Source organism: Schistocerca americana, chromosome 3 (genome assembly GCF_021461395.2).
Source record: "Schistocerca americana isolate TAMUIC-IGC-003095 chromosome 3, iqSchAmer2.1, whole genome shotgun sequence".
Classification (NCBI taxonomy): Eukaryota; Metazoa; Arthropoda; class Insecta; order Orthoptera; family Acrididae; genus Schistocerca; species Schistocerca americana.
Genome location: NC_060121.1, coordinates 823,728,874 through 823,746,613, shown reverse-complemented (window position 1 = coordinate 823,746,613; position 17,740 = coordinate 823,728,874).

Sequence of the window (17,740 nt, the reverse complement as noted above, 5' to 3'; positions counted from 1 at the left end):
ATGTTTTCCACATTTCCCTCGAAGATTGGAAAACCCTTCAATAGTATCGCATCCAAAAGGCTTCTATTCTTTCGTTTTCCTGTTGTGCCACAGTCCAAACGTACAATTCTCAGACATTTATTCCTCAAATTAAGCCTGATTTTAGGTACTAGCAGACTTCTTTTGGACAGGAATCAACTCTTTGTGTGTGCCAGTCATCTTTTTACGTCCTCCTTGCTCGGTCCATCAAGCGTCATTTTGCTGCCTAGGCAACACAACTGCTTACCTTCATCTCCTTCGTGATCCCGAATTCTAGCTATTTCTATTTCTGCTACTTCTCATTACTTCTGTCTTTCTTCAATTTACTCTCAGTTCGTATTCTACACTCATTTGACTCCGTTCTACAAATCCTTTAACTCTTTTTCACTTTCCTCTGAGGACAGCAATGTCGTCAACAAATCTTATCAGCCATATCCATACACCCTGAATTTTAATTTTACTCCTGACCCTTCATTTTATCTTCTTCTTAACGACTGAGAAATGTTTAACTGCTTCAATTTTACGATTTCAAACTAATTTGGTAACAAAACCTGTGAGCTTAGAAACAAATAAAATTTGACAAATGATCACAGACAACAGATACTCGGTGTACCGCGGATGCAGCCTCAACTGAGACACTGAGTGATGAGTCTCACTTCTGTTTGTGGTGTCAGTCTATCATAAGAAAGCCAAAGGGGAGAGCTACTCTGGAATAATCGTATGGGGAGCGGTCTGATATGAAAACAGGGGTAAGTGTAGGCTGAATGTTTGCGAGGTTGAGGCTAGAATGGTAAGCCTTTTGTGATACCATTCATCACCATGGTATCAAACAGCGCTTTCCAGTAGATTAAGATGACACACAGCATTTCGAAAGAAAACGTCGCTTTGAGGAATGTATGGATCGTTGACGTATCTCCCCATTTCCCTAATTTTCCAAGCATAGATATCTTCTACGTCGTGGAAAGATGTATCATTTCATCATTCTCCACTAACTCACGCAGCTTGTCTTTCAGGCATAGATTCCAGTTGATGACATTCGGAAGCTTTTTGCTGTCATGAAACAAGGAATACGTGTATTCGTGCCGATAGCGGTCATATCTCAAAATAATGTTGATGATGTACATCATTCTGAATGGAATGAACTTTTATTTAATGCCTGTTATGTGATGAATGTCTCTACAATCTCCGATAATTATCAGTGCAGGGTGAAACACATCCCTTCTACAGAGTATTTAACTGAATTCAATACAGGCGTATACAGAAATTAAAAACTCCAAATTTACCTTTAACAAATGTACTAAATGAATGACTTGTAAACTAAGAAGTGGATACGACAAGAGGAGATACAAGGGACTGTCCCCAGCAGCAAGACAGGTATTGCATTCTTTACCCATCTGCACCGTCAACTACCTGTTACAAGCTGGAGTCACAGAAATAGAATTTTCATATGGAAATAATCCAGCGGCGATCACCAAACTTGGTAACGGCGTTTGTTCTTCTCCAAACTTTCTTCCTTCAGTGCGCACATTTTTCACACACATGAGTGACTTAGCGCTGGTCACGGTTGTTGAAATATGCTAGCCGGCGTTGATCTCAGAGCAGTATGGGGCAAAGAACACAACACGTCAATAAGTACAATTTAACAATTTATAAACAAATAATTTTTGTTTCTTTTCCTTTAAAATACGTACAATTCAATTCTCCCATATGGATGTTAAAACAAGCAATAAATCTAATACTTGCAAATTGAGGAACTTCCACTTGAGGTTTTACAGTGTAACTTTACGTAGATCTCCTGTCCCAAAAAAGGTAATGAAGCACATTACCGATTCATCCCTTACTTAACCAGACTGAAAAGATTTTATTTAACCCATGTTGTAGAGAATAATTCACCAGTCGTCACTAGACGTTACCACGACAGTTGAGTCTTTCAGGCACAGCAAATCAACCAATGCGCAATTACAAAATACTGTGAAACATAAGCTTCAGAGAAATGGTACTCGATCTATTTAAGTGGAATCCAAATGACTGAAGCTACTTGTATAAAAGAATGGGTAATTGAAATATAAACAATACCGGCACCAAGGCTTCAAGTTAAACAGGATTTAATCTTTAGAACAACAATAAATTACACACGGTGAACACAAGTAATATTCACATAGTACAAAACCAGGCACAAAAACGACAGACAGGAATCACTGTGAAATAAAGGGCAGAAACCTTTAACATCGTAAATTAGCCAGGCTGGAACCTATAAACCCTTTTAATAAAAACCGGTTTAAATCAAATCTGAAACACAAATGTAAAGAACCTCACGGCACAGCAGATAGCTCTGAATAAATTTCACACAGTCTACACGAGAGCGAAGCAAAGTTGGTAGCCCGAAGAAGCAATATGTGTCTGTTGCGTGCAGAGTTACGGGGGTAATATGTGGAGCAAAAGTGCATCATTGGATAGCTTTCGAGATGCTTTATCTAGAAAGCCTCCGATTATCTCATCCGGAACTTTTGGTAGTACCTTCCTTTAATGGTCTCAATTTAATGGTTTGCCCCTTACGAGCATAATTTGTCAGCACCACTACATTGCTGTTGTAAAGAGCTCAGAATCACTGTGCCCGATGATGGAGGTAGTAAATACGCGTTGCCGCTTTTTGTGCTTCTTCTATTTCTCAACATAAACTTTATATATCTCTGAGCACTGTGATCTGATGGCTGATGGAGTCAGTTTGCTTGGCGTTGCACAACCGCAACATTTCACCCATTATTTGTATTTGGGTGGTTGTTTGAATAGATGTCAGCAACCGCGAAACCCATAGAGCGGCTACCTTTGTCATGCTCAGAATTTCGTTTTAAGTCTTCAAAACATGTCTGTTATTGATTTTCACTTTTCATGCCATCTCCGTACCCGACATCTAGGGCTAGTAACCAAACAGGTTCGAAAACCGCTTCTTTTTAAATTTTGCGTACAAAATATCAGCAATGGCCGCGGGAGACTTCCACCGTAAGAGGTCAACCTCATTTTGTCAACGGCCTTGTCAAAGGTTCAGTGTACTCTCTCGCTCTGCGGGTGGGAAATTGTACTATAACACGGTAGAATCGGCAAAGATCAGTGGCAAGAGCATGCAGAAGGCAATGGTCACCACTGCATTAAAGGCATATAAGTTGTGTCACAAGACATGTGGCCTGTAATTGTAAGGTGTCACGATGATCCGTCCATTGGCAAAAGATTCCGAACTTACTCGGATCTCCGGGAGGTGACCGCAAATGGGAGGTGACCATGAGGAAAAGATTGAATAATGAACGAAAGGGTAACGTTCTACTTATTGGAGAGTGAAATGTCAAAAGCTAGACAATCTGAAAAGGAAACGCAAAGGCTCAACTAGATTTAGTACGAATCAGGGTCAGTGAAGTGAAATGGAAAAAAAGATATGTGGTCATCTAGTTAGGGTAGTATCAACAGAAACAGAAAATGGTGTATTAGAAGGAGGATTCGTTATTAATAGGAAGATAGTTCAGTGACACGGTTGTTCTCATCAGAATCGACAACAAGCCAACACCGACAACAACAGTTCAGGTTTACGTGCCGACGTCGCAAACAGAAGTTGAAGAGTTAGAGAAAGTGTATGAGGATATTGAACACGTAATTCAGTACGTAAAGAGAACTGAAAATCTGGTGGTGAAGGGGTATAGGAATCAGGTTGTAGAGGATGACCTAGAAGAAAGTGTTACGTGAGAACATGAGCTTGATAATAGGGATAGGAGAGCAGAAAGTCTGAGTTCTCCCATAAAATTTAGATATTAATAGCGAATTCTCAATTCAAGAATCACATGAGTAGAACGTATACTTAGAAAAGGTCGGAAGATACAAGAAGATTTCGGCGAGATTACTTGGTCAGGCAGAGATGCCGAAATCAGATATTGGATTGTCAGGCGTCCCCAGGAGTAAAGATGAAGAGTAGGCTAAAGTTTGGGAGACTAGTCGGCAGGAATCAATGCGCAGTGAAGTGAGATGCGGAATTACTAAAGAATAAAGAGTTACACTTGCAGTTGTCTGGGGCTGTAGATACTGCAGTTACCGGTAGCTGAGGAGGCTGTTCCAGGAATGGATCTCTATAAAAATGGCAGACACAGTAGTTGGAGAGAAAGGCGTAGGTGCAAGAAAGGTGACTGCGAAGAACCCATGGGTAATAGAAGAACCATTGAAGTTGATAGACGAGACAATGAAGAAGAAAAAGGTTCAGGGAAATTCAGGAATGCAGAAATACAGGTCACTTAAATGAAGTAAATAGGAAGTGCAGTGAAGCTAAGGCGAAATGGCTACATGAAAAATGTGAAGCAATCGTAAAGAAAATGACTACACAGAAGACTGACTCAGGATATAGAAAAGCCAAATCAATCTTCGTGGAAATTAAAAATATGGGCGTTAGCATTAAGAGTGACACGGTAATTATATCTTTATATGCAGAAGAGAGAGCGGATCGGTGGATCGAGTACACTGAAGGCCTCCATGAAGGTGGGGACCTATCTCATGATATGTCAGAAGAAGAAGCAGAAGTCGATAGGGAAGAGGTAGGGGATCCAGTATTAGAATCAGAATTTAGAAGAGCTTTCGAAGACTTAAAATCAAATAAGGCAGTAGGGATTGATAACATTTCATTGGAGTTTCTAAAAGTATTGCAGGAAATGGCAACACAGCAATTGTTAACGTTGTTGTGCCAATCAGCTTTATAGTTCATGCAAGAAGTTGCTGTCAAGAGTAACATAAAAAATGATGATGATGATGATGGTGATGTTTGGTCCGTGGGGCGGTCAACTGCGTGGTTATCAACGCCTGTACAAATTCCCAATCTTTGCTCAGTCCGATCTCGCCACCGTCATGAATGATGATGAAATGATGAGGACAACACAAACATCAAGTCATCTCGAGGCAGGTGAAAATCCCTGACCCCGCCAGGAATCGAACCCGGGACCCCGTGCTCGGGAAGCAAGAGACATAGAGAAGAATGGAAAAGAAAGTTGAGGATCTGTTAGATGACGACAAGTTTGGATATAGGAAAGGTAAAGGCACCAAAGAAGCAGTTTGATGTGGCGATTCATAATGGAAACAAGAGCGATGAAAAATCAACACACAGCCATTGCATTTGTCGACATGGAAAAAGCGTTCGACAACGAAATATTGTGGAAGAGGTTTGATGTCCTGAGAAAAATAGGGGTATTATACTGTATTTAAAAGACCTAAGAGGGAACAGTAAAAGTGGTTCTCGGGTTGAAAAGGGTGCAAGAGAGGGATGTAGCCTTCAGAGACCGCTGTTAAATCCACGCATTGAAGAAGCAATGACGGAAACAAAAAGCTTCAACAATGAAATTAAAATTAACCGTGGATGGAAATCAATGTTAAGATTCACTCATGAATTGCTGTCCCTAGTGAAAGTGAAGAATTATTGTAGGTTCTCTTTAAAGGAGTGGGTGTCAGACGGATGCGATATTCCTTGACTTTCTGAAAGCGTTTGACTCGGTGCCCCACTGCAGGGTCATAACTAAGGTACGAGCATATGGGATTGGTTCCCAAGTATGTGAGTGGCACGAAGACTTCTTAAGTAATAGAACCCAGTACTTTGTCCTCGATGATGCTGTGGTGTACGGGAAGGGGTCGTCGTTGAGTGACTGTAGGAAGATACAAGATGACTTGGATAGGATTTGTGATTGGTGTAAAGAATGGCAGCTAACTCTAAATATAGATAAATGTAAATTAATGCAGATGATTAGGAAAAAGAATCCCGTAATGTTTGAATACTCCATTAGCAGTGTACAGCTTGACACAGTCACGTCGATTAAATATTTGGGCGTAACATTGCAGAGCGATACGAAGTGGGACAAGCATGTAATGACAGTTGTGGGGAAGGCGGATATTTGTCTTCGGTTCATTGGTAGAACTTTGGGAAGATGTGGATCATCTGTAAAGGAGACCGCTTATAAAATACTAATACGACCTATTCTTGAGTACTGCTCGAGCGGTTGGTATCCCTATCAGGTCGGATTGAGGGAGGACATAGAAGCAATTCAGAGGCGGGCTGCTAGATTTGTTACTGGTAGGTTTGATTATCACGCGAGTGTTACGGAAATGCATCAGGAACTCGGGTGGGAGTCTCTGGAGGAAAGGAGGCGTTCTTTTCGTGAATCGCTACCGAGGAAATTTAGAGAACCAGCATTTGAGGCTGACTGCAGTACAATTTTACTGCCGCCAACTTGTATTTCGCGGAAAGATCAGAAAGATAAGATAAGAGAGATTAGGGCTCGTACAGAGGCATATAGGCAGTCACTTTTCCCTCGTTCTGTTTGTGAGTGGAACAGGGAGAGAAGATCCTAGTTGTGGTACGAGGTACACTCCGCCACGCACCGTAAGGTGGATTGTGGAGTATGTATGTAGCTGTAGATGTAAAGTGAGCACTCTGAGAGTAAATCGAAGGAAGACGAACGTAATGAGAAGCAGCATAAATGAGAACAGCGAGAAAATTAACAGCTTAATTGATGATCGCGAACTAGACGAAGTTAAGGAATCTATTGCCTATTCAGCAAAATAACCATTTAAAAATGAAAGGGGACATGAAAAGCAGAGTAGCATTGGAAAAAATGGCATTATTGCAAAGAGAATTCGACTAATATCAAACACAGACCTTAATTTGATGAAGAAATTTCTGAGAACGTACATTTCGAGCACTTCATCTTACGACAGTGAGACATGGAATGTGGGAAAACCGAAAGAGAAGAGAATCGTACTATTTGTGGTGCCACCCAAAAAGGTGAAAACTATGTCGGCTGATAAGGTAAGGAACGAGGAGGTTCTGCACAGAATCGGCTAGGAAAGGAATGTGTGGAAAACACCGACAAGAAGGAGGGTTAGGATAACACGAGATGTTTTAAGACGTCTGGGAATAACTTCCTTGCTAATAGAGGGACCTGTAGTGTGTAAAAACTGTAGAGGAAGATAATAATTGGAATATATCCAACAAATAACGGGGGACATAGGTCGCAAGTGTTTCTCTGAGATGAAAAGTTTGACGGAGGAGAGGAATTTGCGGCTGGCCGCATCAGACGAGTCGGAACACCAATAACATTAAAACAAAGCCACCATCGTCATACTCGAATAATTGTGCTCAATGGGATCCTGTAACTATTTCCGAATCTCCTGAGAGACACAGTCTGCAACTTCTTTCTTTGACATTCGGATTTGTTTCACCACACACTGGGAGCGAGAGAGTTTCGTAATTAATGTCAAATGATGATGCGCTGTCGCCGTACAGTTCCACCTAGTCTGGAATGGACTGTTGCTTCGTAAATCCTTTTCAAACGCGATAAACCATTTGATGTATGATTTGTCGCTTTATCAGTTAATAACGTCCTTCTTTTCCGTTTCCTCTAGCTACGTGCTAGGATTGTGCGCCATTGTGTTCCATGAAAGCAGACACATACAAATAAACTAAATCTCTATCCCGTAAGTTTATTATTTGGAAGTGATGCGTGATACTTCATGACTAACCTCGCAGATGTTAATCAGGAAAACCATTACGAGCCGTTGCGGCTACTAGTGAACGTAGCTTATACATTCTTCCCCGTGTCGGTGCGCCACGCCACTACACGCAGTGCCTTTGTATGGGCGCGTACAGAGGTGCCGCCCTGCACGCAGGGGTGATTAACCGGACAAAGGGGAGCTGGCTTTGCCCTCACCCGGGCTTATACAGACCGCGCTTCACCTTGTGACCTTTACTCGCAAGAAGCGAAGCGGCCACTGTGACCGCGCATGCGCACCTGTCTCGCCCACCCCTCACCCCCTCCAGCGTCCAGTTCAAACCCATCCCCACCCACCCGCATACCTCCACTCACCCCTCCCTTCCGTAAGTGCTAGAACAAACTACACATGTTACCCTAACGACGCTCGGATAGGCACATCTCCCTGCGCTTGTACGAGATACGCTGGCCCGCAGCAAAAATAATCACTGCTCTATAGGGTAGCCAACATTAACATGGCCCAGAAAACGTTGTATGTCAAATAATGTCTCAGGTCTTCGCGGCCGATTTTATACATCTAGCCACATCCGGCCACACTTTGCGATGTCTCAGTCTGCTTAAATGGAAAAGAAAGAAAAGAGTAAGCACAGGTTCCCAATATGTATGGGAACTGGATACACGTCCTTATCTCCTCTGTCTCTCTCTGTCCCTCTCTCCATCCCCTATTCTTCTCCTCCTCCACCTCTCTCTCTCCATCTTCTCCTCCCCTTTCCCTTCACCATCTCCTCCTACCCCTCTCTCTGATCATCTCCTCCTTCCCGTTTTCTATACACACTCTCTCCAACTTCACTGCCCCACTGCTCTTCCCCCATCTCTCTCACCTTCTGCCTTGTTTGTTGTTGTTGCAAATTCAGATTATGTAGCAGTATTCTTACTATAAACCAATAAGCCATAAAAACAACTTTCTTGCTTGCTAACAACGTTTCATTATCTTTATAAAATATAACTTTTCCCTGTTAATAAATACATAACAATTTATGTACTATGTATATTTAAAAATAGGTAAATAAAAGCACTTGCGTTTACCAATGGAACATTGTGCGATAATTTCAAAGCAGTCCATGAAGATATTTCGGAGGTTAACGACTTAAAACAACCAACATTTACATTTTTATCGCATTCCCACCTTTCATTACATGTATATTACATATACACCAGATGGTATTCCAGCAGGTATATAAAAACCCGAGAGTATTTGAATGCAAGAAGATTAGGGGATTTGAGATTGTGAAGAAACAAGCGTCTTCATTTGCACTCATACAGAAACAGTAACTCTTCGTAATAGCAAATCTCAGAAAATCCTCGACCGAATGCTTAGAAATTTTAATTGACGTTGCATTGTAATTCGCGTGTGTTCTTACAACTAATATATATATACATATGGGAATTGGATACACGTCCTTACTGGATACACGTCTTATACATATATATATACTAGAGAACCGTTAATAGTACTTAAAAACACTCCTCTATTAAAATGCAACGTTGAGTCAAAGTATAAAAGCAAATCGACCAATAACTATCCGAACTACACGATTTTGAAAAAAAGCACAACATTTTATGTAAATAGTTTCTGGGTCGACATAAAACCTGAATAATAAATCAGTAGACTGTGCATCAGACACAAAAGTTTCACGGATAAACATCGATTCTCAACTGACGTCTAAGTAGCGGAATAAGTGAATGACCAATGACATATCTGCAGCATGTTATGCCCTTAGGACCCAATCATCAGTGTGAACAGCCAGTGTTTTGTTGTGACGCACTCTTCCTTTGTACAGTCAGTTGTCAGCAATGGGACTCCTTTCTGGGGACAGGGGACTATTGTAGAAAAATATTGTATCTCTCAAAACGCAGTGTATAAATCAGAGGCGAGAACCATTAGCAGTAGTACGAAGTACCCTCCGCCGTGGACTGTACAGTCACTTGTATGATACATATGTGTTGGACAAAAATATGGAAACGTAATACATTATCATGCCTAACAGAGCGTAGGCGAACTGTTGACATTCAAAATAGCCTCCATTCGTCTTGGATTCATACATACTATCAAAATGACTTTATGGATATGTGTTTGTGTGCATGATACGCAACTGCTCCTAAAACACTGGATCAAGTTCGACCAGACTTGGCACACATATCCTTTACTGCCATAGAACAATTGGAGTGTGAGTGAGAACCGCCTACCTATCATAGTTCAGGAGTTATGGTGTCATAAACACTGAGCTGCTTAAGAAACTCCAGCATCATACATGACGTCTAAATTCATTACTTCTTTGCTGCTAACTCTATTCGCAACATACTTCGCTACCAATACAAAAATATATATATCACTGTACATCACGTAGTTCAAGGTATAAGATGTCGTAAAGACTGAGATGCTTGAAAAAATGGGGCATTTATCCTCTATTACTACCACACACCTGCAGTCGACTCAACTTAAGGAAACCACACTCACCTGGCAGAACCTTCGACAGCTTTCAGCTTCGAAGCGCAAACCTATATAGGCGATAACAATAGCTGTCTGTAGAGCTATGAACCTTTGCCACAGAGACATAAACAAAATTGCGTTGTACGTACGCGAAGTAGCTGCATCTAGGGTGCTATAAATATTTGTTATAATCAAGTGCTGAGTCAAGAAAGCATTAGAGAATTTTTTTTGATACTATGTTTCTTAATTTGTGTACTATACTTATACATTTGTACATCATGTATATTTATTTGTACGACTGTTTACTAATTCAAAAGTTGCTTTCGCACATACAGTCAGGTAGTGTATACATTCAGGTCTTGTATGGTTTTCACGCGATTCTGACACCATTCTTCCTACAAAATAGTGGCAAGTTCAGGCGCCATTGAGATCTGGTAACTGTGGCGATCAGGGAAGATACGACAATTTATTCTTGTGCTCACAAAGACAGTTCTGGACAATAAGAGATATGTGAACAGGGGCGCAGTCAACATGGCACATAACAATAACATTAGGGAACAAACACTGTATCTTCATACGGATCTCATCAGCCAAAATGGTTAGATAATTCATGGTAATAATGAAGCCTCCCAGAGTAACCATGGGCGCATGGAATTCCAGATATGGCTACCCAAATCATCAGAGAACCCCACCGTGTTTAACTCCTGGGACGTAGATTTGGCCGAGAGTTGGAAATAGTGTCCAACAAAACCCATCCTACCAAATTATTTTCTTCCATTGCTCCTTAGTCCAGGTCTTACGACCCCTGTACGACGTTTCCTTGTCGCTGGTATTTTCATCACTGATTAGCGGTTTTGACATTCCAGCTCATGCCGAGCTCCTCTTGTTGTTTTGGTGCTGACAAGATTCACGAGGGTGACATTCATTTGTGCAGTGGCTCTTGCAGCTGTCATTCTTTTATTTTCGTCTCACTCCTCTTCAGTTACCGTCTGTCACGATTACTCAACATGCAATTTTGTCCCCGTTGTGGCTTATCGGATGCTGTTTTCCCGCTTTCCATGTATGGGGTAGACATCGTCGATACGGTGATTCTTAAAACGAGAAATATTTCGGCTCCATTGGTAAGTAAACATCCACCATATGAGCGACAACAATTTGCCTCCGTTCACATTCATTTAGCCCCAACATAATGCACTGTCAGCTACCCAGAACGCTGTTATGACCACGACTGGTAATTGCAAAGTATCGAGAACATTTCACACGTTGCGTTCGTCGTCACATACTACACCGCAACTTGCTGGCTTGGCCACAATTTGATGTTCAAGCATGCATTTCTCGTGTTGTTGTATATGTTTGTCCAACCCCTGTAAATGAAGATACAGACTGTACCAACAATCGTGTTATCTATATACCTAACCACAACCTGCAGTTCAAAAAATAATTAACAGTGAGTCATCAAAACCTTAGGTTTGTTTCCAAATGGTCCATCGTCCGAGATTTGAACTTATTTGTCGACCGAAGTCATTTCCTTAAATTCTGTTTGATTGCAAAACGTTTGTCAGTAACTAATACTTTGAGCATGCAGTTCCAGTCGAGTTGTTTTCACCCACGACTGTGCTACTGAGGTGTATTAAAGTGAATGCCATATTCCTCATTGTAAGAGATATAACTATAGATCTATGGAGCGTGGGGACCAATTAAACTTATCTACTTACACCATCTATTACAGAGTTTGGAATGCTTTTAAATGCGTCATACCATAAGAAAAATCTAAAGGTCCTCTCAGAAAGTATGCAACGGAATAAATAAATTCTGGGTCACGATATCCATTTCGCAAGTGCAGGTTGGCTCATTTTTTTTTAAATTTTAAAGCAAGTTTTATTTTCTATATTTATACTGTCAACGGCGCATGTGCCATATTACAGTTTTAGAAAACAGCAGCTGCTTTTATCATACATTCATTAACTCCTTCACAGTGCGGCTTGTAATTAAATAGGAGGTGCGAGCACTCGCCGGGCACTTTGGAGCGGCTGGTGATGTACTCCTCGAAATTGTGCCAGCGTTAACTTGGTTGGTGTTAGGGCATCCTTGAAACACGAAGCACTGCTCAACTCCTGGAGAATATCCCGCAGGAGCTTAACTTTGCCTCCGTTTCGATCTTCTACAGGCTACTGCTGATGCGTAAATTATAGTTCTCCACTGCCTGCGTTTCACGACATACAGACCCGGTGATGAAGTTATGTAGCGTATTAAGCAACACAAAAAGCTGTAAGGATGTTACTTCTTGCACACTATGTGATCAAAAGTATCCGGACACCCACAAAAACATATGTTTGCCGTATTAGGTGCATTACGCTGCCACCTACTGCCAGGTGCTCCATATCAGCGACCTCAGCAGTCATTGGACATCGTGACGGAGCAGAATTGGGCGCTCCGCGAAACTCACGGACTTCTAACGTGGTCAGGTGATAAGGTGTTACTTGTGTCATACGTCTGTACGCGAGATTTTGACACTCCTGAACATACCTAGGTCCACAGTTTCCGATGTGATAGTGAAGTGGAAACGGGAAGGGACGCGTACAGTTCGACCTCGTCTGTTGACTGACAGAGACCGCAGAAGTTGAAGAGGGTCCTAATGTGTAATAGGTATACATCTATCCAGACCATCACACAGGGATTCAAAACTGCATCAGGATCCACTGCACGTACTATGACAGTTCGGCGGGAGGTGAGAAAACTTGGATTTCATGGTCGAGCGGCTGCTCAGAAGCCACACATGACGCCGGTAAATGCCAAACGAGGCCTCGCTTGGAGTAAAGAGCGTAAACATTGGACGACTGAATAGTGGAGAAACGTTGTTTCGAGTTACGAATCACAATGCACAATGTGGTGATCCGATGGCAGCGTGTGGGTGTGGCGAATGCCAAGAGAACATCATGTGCAAGCGTGTGTAATGCTAACAGTAAAATTCGGAGGCGGTAGTGTTACGGTGTGGTCGTGTTTTTCAAGGAGAGGGTTTGCACCCCATATTGTTATGCGTGGTGGTATCAAAGCGCCGGCCTGCATCGATGTTTTAAGCAAATTTTGCTTCCCGTTGTTGAAGAGCAATTCTGGGATGGCGACTGCATCTTTCAACTCGATCGAGCACCTGATTATAAAGTATGACCTGGACGGGGTGGTTACACGACAATAACATTCCTGTAATGGACTCGTCAGCACAGAGTCCTCACCTGAATGCTATAGCACACATTTGGGAGGTTTTGGAACGCCGACTTCGTGCCAGGCCTCACCGACCGACATCGATACCACTCCTCACTGTAGCACTCCTTGAAGAATCGGCTGCCATGCTCCAAGAAACCTTCCACCACCTGATTGAACGTATGCCTACGACAGTGGAGCTGCCATCAAGGCTAACGGTCGGTCAACACCATACTGAAATCCAGCATTACCGATGGAGGGCGCCACAAACTTGTAAGACATTTTCAGCCAGGTGTCCGGATACTTTTGATCACATAGTGTACTAACACAAAATAACTAACACACAAAGAGTAAAATATCCTACTTGTAAGGTGTTGTAATTTAGTACCTTATCCATCTTCAGCAACTGTATGTCTACTTGCTGAAAAAGTCGTCAACCAATTGCGTAAAAGAAATTTTACTTCTTCATCGGTTTCGGGCTATTAGTTCCCCTTTCTCAGAAGATTATAACCATCCCATTACTAGCGAACGTCAAACAGAAGCAGGTGTACGCGGCATAATATAGTCGTTATGTAGATCAATACCATGCAGCATACTCCTGCCCGCTGATAATGTGATAATTAAAATCTTCTGAAGAGGGACACTATGTGTCTGAAACCGAAGGAATAAAGTAAACATCTGTTGTGCACTTGGTTACTGACTTTTTCAGTGTAAATTATAGTAACCTACGTTAAGTTTAATTTATGAGTCCAGTCATGGATCATGTGAGCTTAAGTTACTTCGTCATGGGACGTGTCACTACATAAGTCTCTTAAGAAAGAGTACAAAGTTAAAGAAAAATACAGAAATGGAAGGAACAAAATAGATACTGTCGTATGTGCAATAAACTATATCATATTAAGTTAGATAAAGTATCTCAGTTATCCAAATTCACTTTCCTACAGGAAGTTATCCACCCTGAATGATTAAATCAAGAAGCAAGCAAAGTATTATTAATTTCAAAAGCGATTACAAAAAGTGAGTACTGGAACCATAGTAGTTAAACAGCAAGTGTTATACACCTCGATAGCTGTAGGAAAACCAAGAATTCTGAGGGAAATTTTGGTTGCAGTTAGTATACGCGTAATTAGAAGGAAAAAGCAGGAATTATTTGAATGTACAGGTTAACTGACACTTTTAGGAAGAAACACTAAAAGATTTTGTGGACCTCCTCTCAATGATTGCTTAGATTTAGGTGACCTGAAATTTCGGTCTTGTCACATCAGCTGACTGCTTGAAATCTAAACACATCTTCAGAAAAAGTGATTAACAGGTGATGTGGTACATGATAGATAAGCGTTCAGAATGCTTGTGGGGTGCCATTAGTTTGCAGATTAAATGTATCTGGAACGAAAGTAACCTCGAAACAACAATGGAAGAAACGCTTCACAAGAAGATGACATGATTTTATGAGAAGAACTCATCAGCTAAATAACCTGAGTTGTGTAATTCAGTTGTTTAGTTGGACATGTAAAGAAAATATCCCTACAATGAAAGACTCTAAAATAACTACTATACAGACTGATATAATATATTACAAGGAACCCTTTAAATTTTCATTAAAATGTCTCATACGTGAACTTAATGATGTATTCATTCTTCAGAATTCAGTTGCAACTCACAGAACAATTATGATGACAGAAGTGATTCAAATTAGTTTTTTTTTTCGAGTGATTCAATTCCGAGATGAAAATTTAGCGTGATAGGGCGACAATTTCGTCTTGTGGAGCTGAACGGGTCTTTCACGTAGCTCAACAATTTATTTCTCGACACCGAGATGAAATACAATGAAGAAATATTAGTATAAATATGCCGTTAGAAGGCAGTCTACACAGATAAATAATGTGTTGTTTGCCTGAAAAAAAAGACAAATACGTCTTTGCTTTTCAACAGACGCATCACACTACTCTGATACGTCTGTTTGCGCGCTCAAACTATACCTTGGAAAGGGTAGGTTGATACTGTGCTGCCGTAAACACCATGGTCGATACATTTAACGGACGCTGACGTTTACAGATTTTCTACGGGAGGTACTGCGGTGACCCCTCCCCCACCCCCACCCCCCGACTCCCCCTTTATCAAAACGATAATCCGAAGTCGTAGAAGGGCTTGAAGATGGTGCACTGTAACACCGAAACCGGCTGCATATGAATAAAACCAGCAGATACATCTGGTAGTGCTATCCTTATTACATATAAGATACAATAACAGCTGTTGTTCCAAGATCCAGCAAAAGATGGATGGAGATTTTCCTTAAAGGCGTAATAAAACAAAATGCTTGTATTCATGTCGACTTCTGATAACCAGTTTCCTTCGTAAATGACCTTACAATAGAAACTTCCTGGCAGATTAAAACTGTGTGCCCGACCGAGACTCGAACTCGGGACCTTTGCCTTTCGCGGGCAAGTGCTCTACCAACTGAGCTACCGAAGCACGACTCACGCACGGTACTCACATCTTTACTTCTGCCAGTACCTCGTCTCCTACCTTCCAAACTTTACAGAGGCTCTCCTGCGAACCTTGCAGAACTAGCACTCCTGAAAGAAAGGATATTGCGGAGACATGGCTTAGCCACAGCCTGGGGGATGTTTCCAGAATGAGATTTTCACTCTGCAGCGGAGTGTGCGCTGATATGAAACTTCCTGGCAGATTAAAACTGTGTGCCCGACCGAGACTCGAACTCGGGACCTTTGCCTTTCGCGGGCAAGTGCTCTACCAACTGAGCTACCGAAGCACGACTCACGCCCGGTACTCACATCTTTACTTCTGCCAGTACCTCGTCTCCTACCTTCCAAACTTTACAGAAGCTCTCCTGCGAACCTTGCAGAACTAGCACTCCTGAAAGAAAGGATATTGCGGAGACATGGCTTAGCCACAGCCTGGGGGATGTTTCCAGAATGAGATTTTCACTCTGCAGCGGAGTGTGCGCTGATATGAAACTTCCAGGCAGATTAAACCTGTGTGCCCGACCGAGACTCGAACTCGGGACCTTTGCCTTTCGCGGGCAAGTGCTCTACCAACTGAGCTACCGAAGCACGACTCACGCCCGGTACTCACATCTTTACTTCTGCCAGTACCTCGTCTCCTACCTTCCAAACTTTACAGAAGCTCTCCTGCGAACCTTGCAGAACTCATTCTGACCTTACAATAGGTTTACAATACTTCGTCGTGGTCGTGACGTCGATATGATTGAAGAAAATCGCCATGTCGTTGACGGCACTGCGTTCGATTTTATATTCACGTTTATCTGTGAAGAGAATTTGCTGTCGATTAACTACACGCAGATTGATCGAAACGGATTCGAGACAGTTGATCTTAGTAAATCACAAAATTTCGACCAAGAAATTGTGAAATCTGCTTACCACATCGTTACATAAAAAGATGCTTGACTACATTCTTAAGAGACGGGATCTAAGGAGCAGTCAAATGTTTAAGTGTTCCAAGATAAAACATTATCAACTGACGTGGTTCGCACACGAAGTACTTCCAATGATGACTATTTCATCAAACATTTAACAACGAATCATCAGTGGCATGAGGTGATCATACGGCATTATTCGCTGGAAGATCCCTCTGACGATGTTTGGCCACTGGGTGCAGGTCTTTGTATTTAACGCATACTGCAGCAATTTGAGCGTCTATGTGAGAAATATGTGATTACATTTCCACGCAGTTCGGGTGCATGGATCGTGAGAAATGAGTACCCACAACAACGACCTCTGGCCGTAATAACGGCCTTCATACACCTGGGCCTTGAGTGAAACAGATCTTGATTGGCGTGTACAGGTACAACTGCCTATGCAGCTTCAACACAATACCTCAATTCATCAAGTGTAGTGACTGGCGGATTGTGACGAGCCAGTTGCTCGGCCACCATTGACCAGACGTGGTCAATTGGTGAGAGATCTGGAGAATGTGCTGGCCAGGCCGGCCGAAGTTACCAAACGGTTCTAGGCGCTACAGTCCGGAACCGCGCGACCGCTACGGTCGCAGGTTCGAATCCTGCCTCGGGCATGGCTGTGTGTGATGTGCTTAGGTTACTTAGGTGACTGATGACCGCAGCAGGTAAGTACCATAGTGGTCAGAGCCATTTTTCTGCTGGCCAGGGCAGCAGAATCCAGAAAGGCCCATACAGGACCTCCAACATGCGGTTGTGCGTTATCCTGCTGATATGTAGGGTTTCGCAGGGATCGAATGAAGGGTAGAGCCACGGGTTGTAACGCATCTGAAATGTAACGTCGACTGTTCAAAGTGCCGTCAGTGCGAACAAGAGGTGACCGAGACGTGTAAGCAATGGCACCCCATACCATCACTCCGGGTAATACGCTAGTATGGCGATGACGAATACACGCTTCCAATGTGCGAATACACGCTTCCAACCGCGATGTCGCCAAACACGGATGCGACCATCATGATTCTGTAAACAGAACCTGGATTCATCCGAAAAAATTACGTTTTGCCATTCGTGCAAAAAATGGCTCTGAGCACT